Here is a 10,213-nt window from a genome sequence, read left to right on the forward strand (position 1 = left end):
TACATTATATACACAGTATATACAGGGGGTGTATATTTACCCCCCCCCATACATTATATACACAGTATATACAGGGGGTGTATATTTACCCCCCCCCATACATTATATACACAGTATATACAGGGGGTGTATATTTACCCCCCCCCATACATTATATACACAGTATATACAGGGGGTGTATATTTACCCCCCCCCATACATTATATACACAGTATATACAGGGGGTGTATATTTACCCCCCCCCATACATTATATACACAGTATATACAGGGGGTGTATATTTACCCCCCCCCATACATTATATACACAGTATATACAGGGGGTGTATATTTACCCCCCCCCATACATTATATACACAGTATATACAGGGGGTGTATATTTACCCCCCCCATACATTATATACACAGTATATACAGGGGGTGTATATTTACCCCCCCCCATACATTATATACACAGTATATACAGGGGGTGTATATTTACCCCCCCCCATACATTATATACACAGTATATACAGGGGGTGTATATTTACCCCCCCCCATACATTATATACACAGTATATACAGGGGGTGTATATTTACCCCCCCCCATACATTATATACACAGTATATACAGGGGGTGTATATTTACCCCCCCCCATACATTATATACACAGTATATACAGGGGGTGTATATTTACCCCCCCCATACATTATATACACAGTATATACAGGGGGTGTATATTTACCCCCCCCATACATTATATACACAGTATATACAGGGGGTGTATATTTACCCCCCCCATACATTATATACACAGTATATACAGGGGGTGTATATTTACCCCCCCCATACATTATATACACAGTATATACAGGGGGTGTATATTTACCCCCCCCATACATTATATACACAGTATATACAGGGGGTGTATATTTACCCCCCCCATACATTATATACACAGTATATACAGGGGGTGTATATTTACCCCCCCCCATACATTATATACACAGTATATACAGGGGGTGTATATTTACCCCCCCCATACATTATATACACAGTATATACAGGGGGTGTATATTTACCCCCCCCATACATTATATACACAGTATATACAGGGGGTGTATATTTACCCCCCCCATACATTATATACACAGTATATACAGGGGGTGTATATTTACCCCCCCCATACATTATATACACAGTATATACAGGGGGTGTATATTTACCCCCCCCATACATTATATACACAGTATATACAGGGGGTGTATATTTACCCCCCCCATACATTATATACACAGTATATACAGGGGGTGTATATTTACCCCCCCCATACATTATATACACAGTATATACAGGGGGTGTATATTTACCCCCCCCATACATTATATACACAGTATATACAGGGGGTGTATATTTACCCCCCCCATACATTATATACACAGTATATACAGGGGGTGTATATTTACCCCCCCCATACATTATATACACAGTATATACAGGGGGTGTATATTTACCCCCCCCATACATTATATACACAGTATATACAGGGGGTGTATATTTACCCCCCCCATACATTATATACACAGTATATACAGGGGGTGTATATTTACCCCCCCCATACATTATATACACAGTATATACAGGGGGTGTATATTTACCCCCCCCATACATTATATACACAGTATATACAGGGGGTGTATATTTACCCCCCCCATACATTATATACACAGTATATACAGGGGGTGTATATTTACCCCCCCCATACATTATATACACAGTATATACAGGGGGTGTATATTTACCCCCCCCATACATTATATACACAGTATATACAGGGGGTGTATATTTACCCCCCCCATACATTATATACACAGTATATACAGGGGGTGTATATTTACCCCCCCCATACATTATATACACAGTATATACAGGGGGTGTATATTTACCCCCCCCATACATTATATACACAGTATATACAGGGGGTGTATATTTACCCCCCCCATACATTATATACACAGTATATACAGGGGGTGTATATTTACCCCCCCCATACATTATATACACAGTATATACAGGGGGTGTATATTTACCCCCCCCATACATTATATACACAGTATATACAGGGGGTGTATATTTACCCCCCCCATACATTATATACACAGTATATACAGGGGGTGTATATTTACCCCCCCCATACATTATATACACAGTATATACAGGGGGTGTATATTTACCCCCCCCATACATTATATACACAGTATATACAGGGGGTGTATATTTACCCCCCCCATACATTATATACACAGTATATACAGGGGGTGTATATTTACCCCCCCCATACATTATATACACAGTATATACAGGGGGTGTATATTTACCCCCCCCATACATTATATACACAGTATATACAGGGGGTGTATATTTACCCCCCCCATACATTATATACACAGTATATACAGGGGGTGTATATTTACCCCCCCCATACATTATATACACAGTATATACAGGGGGTGTATATTTACCCCCCCCATACATTATATACACAGTATATACAGGGGGTGTATATTTACCCCCCCCATACATTATATACACAGTATATACAGGGGGTGTATATTTACCCCCCCCATACATTATATACACAGTATATACAGGGGGTGTATATTTACCCCCCCCATACATTATATACACAGTATATACAGGGGGTGTATATTTACCCCCCCCATACATTATATACACAGTATATACAGGGGGTGTATATTTACCCCCCCCATACATTATATACACAGTATATACAGGGGGTGTATATTTACCCCCCCCATACATTATATACACAGTATATACAGGGGGTGTATATTTACCCCCCCCATACATTATATACACAGTATATACAGGGGGTGTATATTTACCCCCCCCATACATTATATACACAGTATATACAGGGGGTGTATATTTACCCCCCCCATACATTATATACACAGTATATACAGGGGGTGTATATTTACCCCCCCCATACATTATATACACAGTATATACAGGGGGTGTATATTTACCCCCCCCATACATTATATACACAGTATATACAGGGGGTGTATATTTACCCCCCCCATACATTATATACACAGTATATACAGGGGGTGTATATTTACCCCCCCCATACATTATATACACAGTATATACAGGGGGTGTATATTTACCCCCCCCATACATTATATACACAGTATATACAGGGGGTGTATATTTACCCCCCCCATACATTATATACACAGTATATACAGGGGGTGTATATTTACCCCCCCCATACATTATATACACAGTATATACAGGGGGTGTATATTTACCCCCCCCATACATTATATACACAGTATATACAGGGGGTGTATATTTACCCCCCCCATACATTATATACACAGTATATACAGGGGGTGTATATTTACCCCCCCCATACATTATATACACAGTATATACAGGGGGTGTATATTTACCCCCCCCATACATTATATACACAGTATATACAGGGGGTGTATATTTACCCCCCCCATACATTATATACACAGTATATACAGGGGGTGTATATTTACCCCCCCCATACATTATATACACAGTATATACAGGGGGTGTATATTTACCCCCCCCATACATTATATACACAGTATATACAGGGGGTGTATATTTACCCCCCCCATACATTATATACACAGTATATACAGGGGGTGTATATTTACCCCCCCCATACATTATATACACAGTATATACAGGGGGTGTATATTTACCCCCCCCATACATTATATACACAGTATATACAGGGGGTGTATATTTACCCCCCCCATACATTATATACACAGTATATACAGGGGGTGTATATTTACCCCCCCCATACATTATATACACAGTATATACAGGGGGTGTATATTTACCCCCCCCATACATTATATACACAGTATATACAGGGGGTGTATATTTACCCCCCCCATACATTATATACACAGTATATACAGGGGGTGTATATTTACCCCCCCATACATTATACACACAGTATATACAGGGGGTGTATATTTACCCCCCCATACATTATACACACAGTATATACAGGGGGTGTATATTTACCCCCCCATACATTATACACACAGTATATACAGGGGGTGTATATTTACCCCCCCATACATTATACACACAGTATATACAGGGGGTGTATATTTACCCCCCCATACATTATACACACAGTATATACAGGGGGTGTATATTTACCCCCCCATACATTATACACACAGTATATACAGGGGGTGTATATTTACCCCATACATTATATACACAGTATATACAGGGGGTGTATATTTACCCCATACATTATATACACAGTATATACAGGGGGTGTATATTCACCCCATACATTATATACACAGTATATACAGGGGGTGTATATTTACCCCATACATTATATATATATTTCCCACATACATTACAGGTAGTTCCCATTGATCTCACATTAGATACATAGAACATTATATTTGAACATTTCCTTTGTGTAACTGTATAGGAAGCTCATCATATAACAATAGTCACCTGACTGGCAGCTCCTCCCTGTGTTTCCCAGCACTGTATCCACTACCTCTGCACGATCTCACAGTAATGGGGCTTCTCAGGATAAACACACAGCAGCTGCTCAAACTTGTAGGCCCGAGAGCTGAGAACTACAATGTAACTGGGCGCTTAAATATGACGTCCCTGCATAGCTGATTCGGGGCAGCCATCTTTGTTTAGGGCAACACGTCTTCTTTTCTCCTTAGGGCCACAGGGCAGATCTTTGAAACATTGGTTCAATGTGCAGTAAAATAATGAGATAGATTTGTATAAAAAAAAGTGTGAAATTTCTGTGTGTGTAGTAATAATATAATTAGTATAATCTGAGACCAGACTGAGCTGATTTACCATTTTATGTAATAAATTATTTATTTCTGTATTAGAAAGTTCTGTCTGACTGCATGGGGGAGGACAAACAAACTACCATGAATAATGTGATTCATTTAGGATGAGAGCATATGAATCATGTATACTGCTACATTACACATCACTTATAACATGATATTAATAGATCTGCCCTCACTTCCTATGGCTATTGATGGCAGTTTTTCCCTAAACAAAGATGGCCGCCCAGTAGTGTGTTTCCCAGTGACGTCACATTGAAGCGCCCATGACATTCTAGCTCCCAGTATCTGTGTTTTGAGGTTTGAGCAGCTGCTGTGTGTTTATCCTGAGAAGCCCCATTACTGTGAGATCGTGCAGAGGTAGTGGATACAGTGCTGGGAGACACAGGGAGGAGCTGCCAGTCAGGTGACTATTGTTATATGATGAGCTTCCTATACAGTTACACAAAGGAAATGTTCAAATATAATGTTCTATGTATCTAATGTGAGATCAATGGGAACTACCTGTAATGTATGTGGGAAATATATATATAATGTATGGGGTAAATATACACCCCCTGTATATACTGTGTATATAATGTATGGGGTAAATATACACCCCCTGTATATACTGTGTATATAATGTATGGGGTAAATATACACCCCCTGTATATACTGTGTATATAATGTATGGGGTAAATATACACCCCCTGTATATACTGTGTATATAATGTATGGGGTAAATATACACCCCCTGTATATACTGTGTATATAATGTATGGGGTAAATATACACCCCCTGTATATACTGTGTATATAATGTATGGGGTAAATATACACCCCCTGTATATACTGTGTATATAATGTATGGGGTAAATATACACCCCCTGTATATACTGTGTATATAATGTATGGGGTAAATATACACCCCCTGTATATACTGTGTATATAATGTATGGGGTAAATATACACCCCCTGTATATACTGTGTATATAATGTATGGGGTAAATATACACCCCCTGTATATACTGTGTATATAATGTATGGGGTAAATATACACCCCCTGTATATACTGTGTATATAATGTATGGGGGGTAAATATACACCCCCTGTATATACTGTGTATATAATGTATGGGGGGTAAATATACACCCCCTGTATATACTGTGTATATAATGTATGGGGGGTAAATATACACCCCCTGTATATACTGTGTATATAATGTATGGGGGGTAAATATACACCCCCTGTATATACTGTGTATATAATGTATGGGGTAAATATACACCCCCTGTATATACTGTGTATATAATGTATGGGGTAAATATACACCCCCTGTATATACTGTGTATATAATGTATGGGGTAAATATACACCCCCTGTATATACTGTGTATATAATGTATGGGGTAAATATACACCCCCTGTATATACTGTGTATATAATGTATGGGGTAAATATACACCCCCTGTATATACTGTGTATATAATGTATGGGGTAAATATACACCCCCTGTATATACTGTGTATATAATGTATGGGGTAAATATACACCCCCTGTATATACTGTGTATATATAATGTATGGGGTAAATATACACCCCCTGTATATACTGTGTATATAATGTATGGGGTAAATATACACCCCCTGTATATACTGTGTATATAATGTATGGGGTAAATATACACCCCCTGTATATACTGTGTATATAATGTATGGGGGGTAAATATACACCCCCTGTATATACTGTGTATATAATGTATGGGGGGTAAATATACACCCCCTGTATATACTGTGTATATAATGTATGGGGGGTAAATATACACCCCCTGTATATACTGTGTATATAATGTATGGGGGGTAAATATACACCCCCTGTATATACTGTGTATATAATGTATGGGGTAAATATACACCCCCTGTATATACTGTGTATATAATGTATGGGGTAAATATACACCCCCTGTATATACTGTGTATATAATGTATGGGGTAAATATACACCCCCTGTATATACTGTGTATATAATGTATGGGGTAAATATACACCCCCTGTATATACTGTGTATATAATGTATGGGGTAAATATACACCCCCTGTATATACTGTGTATATAATGTATGGGGTAAATATACACCCCCTGTATATACTGTGTATATAATGTATGGGGTAAATATACACCCCCTGTATATACTGTGTATATATAATGTATGGGGTAAATATACACCCCCTGTATATACTGTGTATATAATGTATGGGGTAAATATACACCCCCTGTATATACTGTGTATATAATGTATGGGGTAAATATACACCCCCTGTATATACTGTGTATATAATGTATGGGGTAAATATACACCCCCTGTATATACTGTGTATATAATGTATGGGGTAAATATACACCCCCTGTATATACTGTGTATATAATGTATGGGGTAAATATACACCCCCTGTATATACTGTGTATATAATGTATGGGGTAAATATACACCCCCTGTATATACTGTGTATATAATGTATGGGGTAAATATACACCCCCTGTATATACTGTGTATATAATGTATGGGGTAAATATACACCCCCTGTATATACTGTGTATATAATGTATGGGGTAAATATACACCCCCTGTATATACTGTGTATATAATGTATGGGGTAAATATACACCCCCTGTATATACTGTGTATATAATGTATGGGGTAAATATACACCCCCTAGGTATATACCATGTATATAACATATAGGAGGTAAACATACAGCCCCCTGATTGTGTGTATAATTTATGGGAGGTAAATATACAGTTTATCTGTTATTTTTAGTGATTTTATTATTTTGTATTCTCAATGTATTTTAGGTGTGAAGTGTACCTTGAAATACAATACATCTGTAATTACAGAGCCACAGCATATTCTTATTCCTGTCCACAACCAGAAGAGTCTGTTCTCAGGCTGCCTGATTGGCTTAATGATGACAAACACAAACAGGAATCAGATGACCGAGAGGATCCTGGATCTGACCCTGGAGGTCAACTACCTGCTGACTGGAGAGGTGAGGGATTCTGGGAGTGTCACAGCAACTACACACTTTTATCCTGTGCTTTAACATATATTTGGATAGAATTGTTATTGAAGTGATTTGTGAAGTAAATACTGGCTAAATATTTAAAGGGACACTATAGTCACCTGAACAACTTCAGCTTAATGAGGTTGTTCAGGTGAGATCTATAGCTCCCTGCAGCCTCTCATTTTCTGAGAAAATACAGTGTTTACATTGAAAGCTAGGAACACCTCCAGTTGCAGTCACTCAGAGGGACTTCAGAGTTGAGTGAGGCATAATATGCCTCCATCCACTCAGATCTGCTGTCAGCAAAGCACAGGGCAGCACTGTGCACAGCATCTTGTCTCCCCTGAGGCTGTAAGCAGCAGCATGTGGGAGTCTGGAAGATTAGATCTTCAACAACACAGCGTGGGCCAGCTCGTGCTGACTGCCTGAAGATAGAAGATTGGAATGTGGATTCAGAAGGCTTGAGAGAGGAGGCTGGAGACAGAAGGCAGAATAGAGGAGGTGAACTTCAACAAGTGAGATTTTTTTCATTAGATTTATTTGAATCTTTATTTATTAATTTATATATTTTTTTAATGTATAGTTATTTTTTACTCCGTTGGCTGTTAGAGATCCTTCCTGGGTCATGGCTCCCTCTGCATGCAGACACTGAACTTTTCTCATAGAGATTCATTGATTCAATTCATCTCTATGAGGAGATGCTGATTGGCCAGGGCTGTGTTTGAATCATGCTGGCTCTGCCCCTGATCTGCCTCTTTGTCAGTCTCAGCCAATCCTATGGGGAAGCATTGTGATTGGATCAGGCTACCACCTGTCAGCAGACTGCTTGTTTTTCTGAGTCTTAACATCATGCAGAGTTACAGCTTCAGGCTTGAATACAGTAAGATTTGTACTATATTTTTGGAGGCATGAGGGGCCCAGGTGGGCTAGATGGTGGTGTTAACACTATAGGGTCAGGAATACATGTTTGTGTTCCTGACCCTATAGTGATCCTTTAAGAAACATATATTGAATAAATATATATTAGCCCTGACTAGTAAGAGAGGCTGTGAAATAAAACATACAGGAAAGTGGGAACAAGCCATTAGCAGTGGTGGATTGCCATGTGTAGTTTTATTTTGAAAATAATTTTACTTCTGTCTTTGTGTCAGTGACTCAGCAGAAGCCATTCATCCTCAGGTAGGTGCTCTCTGATGTTAGATTGGGAAACAAAAACCCACATAGAGTCCCAACAAGCACACATGAGCTGATCGGCTCAGCAATACAGAAACACAAAGGGCAGCAGAGTAGATTACGTGATAGCGGCCATGTGTGGTGTATTGTTATATCTTATCAGTGGTTACATTGACAGCGGCAGCTGTTTAATTGAGATACAGTGAGGTCACGGTATAAATGTGGGGATTGTGATGATTATAAGACCTGATTATAAACAGGTAGCCCTAGCATAGCATTTCTCAGCCCTGTGCACTGTACAGGACTTTATGATAGAGAAGGCTGGCATCACACACACAGACAGGGGTAGCCGTGACAGAGGTGTGTGGTAGAAGCACATACTAGCAGGATTAAGGTGATTCCCCTTCCAGGAAAAAGATAGTGAAACAGATTGATAAATAACTCCAAGCAAGTTGCCTTCATCTTACATCGGAAGGGCCAATCTTTACAAATTGGTCAGTTTTCCTAAACTGTTATAACCCCTCCAGACGTTCCCAATACTCCTCTCGAAAAGTGACGAGTGTTTGTTGAACAAACATCTCAGACAATATCTCTGGAAGGGGCGTAGGGCACGCCTTAGCCTTACCAAATTAAACCAACACCTGGCTGATGGCAGTCTAAACCTGCCTAACGCCGGGGAATACAGTCTGGCAGCACAGTTTAGACATGCGCTAGACTGGATCTCAAAACAGATTTTCTAACTTGCCCCTGGAGTCCTATCTGGCATCACCAAACCCACTCATGTCTCTCCTTCACAGGCCACACCACCTACTCCCTAAATATATCCTATCTAATCCCCTCCTAGCTATCCCTATTAAGGCATGGAAACAGTCTCGCTCCAAACTGGGTGTTGACCCAATACATACCATTCACCTACCTTTAACTCACAACCCGGACTTTTCCCCAGGCGCTTACCACCCTTTCACGATGTGGGCGGAGAGTGGGATTTTCTCCCTTGCTGAGCTACGGGAGCGTTTTGCAGGCCTTCCCATTCCATGGTTCGCATACCTTCACTTCACGCCTGCTGACTGGGAGAACCATCTGGACACAATGCTGTGCTCT

General features: G+C 39.6%; 1 pseudogene; it reads right to left on the reverse strand.

The window, feature by feature from the left end:
- The window catches only part of LOC134575163 (oocyte zinc finger protein XlCOF7.1-like), a 68,548-nt pseudogene extending 63,905 nt beyond the window's left edge, over positions 1–4,643 (reverse strand).
- Positions 4,644–10,213: the final 5,570 nt, after the last annotated feature.

Source organism: Pelobates fuscus, chromosome 10, assembly GCF_036172605.1.
Source record: "Pelobates fuscus isolate aPelFus1 chromosome 10, aPelFus1.pri, whole genome shotgun sequence".
NCBI classification, from domain to species: Eukaryota; Metazoa; Chordata; class Amphibia; order Anura; family Pelobatidae; genus Pelobates; species Pelobates fuscus.